This window comes from Pygoscelis adeliae, unplaced genomic scaffold (genome assembly GCF_000699105.1).
Source record: "Pygoscelis adeliae isolate BGI_AS28 unplaced genomic scaffold, ASM69910v1 Scaffold210, whole genome shotgun sequence".
Lineage (NCBI taxonomy): Eukaryota > Metazoa > Chordata > Aves > Sphenisciformes > Spheniscidae > Pygoscelis > Pygoscelis adeliae.
The window spans coordinates 107,374-107,802 of record NW_008823959.1 but is presented as its reverse complement, the minus strand read 5'-3'; the positions used below and the strand labels follow the sequence as shown (position 1 = coordinate 107,802).

The 429-nt window shown below is 68.5% G+C and overlaps 1 protein-coding gene across 1 annotated transcript in view; it reads right to left on the bottom strand.

Moving 5' to 3' along the window:
- The window catches only part of LOC103916213 (smoothelin-like), a gene marked incomplete at its 3' end in the record, with an annotated part of 14,991 nt that overhangs the window by 5,889 nt on the left and 8,673 nt on the right, over positions 1-429 (bottom strand). The window lies entirely within an intron of this gene.

The window sequence follows — 429 nt, the reverse complement described above, 5'->3', positions numbered from 1 at the left end:
CCCCCCTGCCTCCCCCTCCGCCCAGGCCTTCCCGGTGAGGCCTGCCAGCCCCGCTGCCGCCTCCTCCTCCTCCCTGCCAGCTAGGAGCACACCTGGAGGCTGCATCTGCCACCAGGCAGCCAATGGGTCCCGAGCCCCCCTCCCTGCCGGGCAGCGTCACTAATACCTTAATGAGAGCTGACGGGCTGCTTGGGCCGAGCCTGCCCAAGCGCATTAGCACAGGGAAGGCACCCCTCTGCAGGCAGCGAGCTGCCCGTGGGCAGCAGGACCTGCCAGCTAGCGAAGGCAGCACTCGAGGGCAGCCCTGCCAGACTGTGGACTCTGCCTGCTTCATACCGGCAAGGGCTGAGCGGAGGACAGAGTGAGCTAGCGGTGCCACAGCCACCAGTGGTGCCACAGCCACCGGCGGTGCTGTGCCCACAGAGGCAG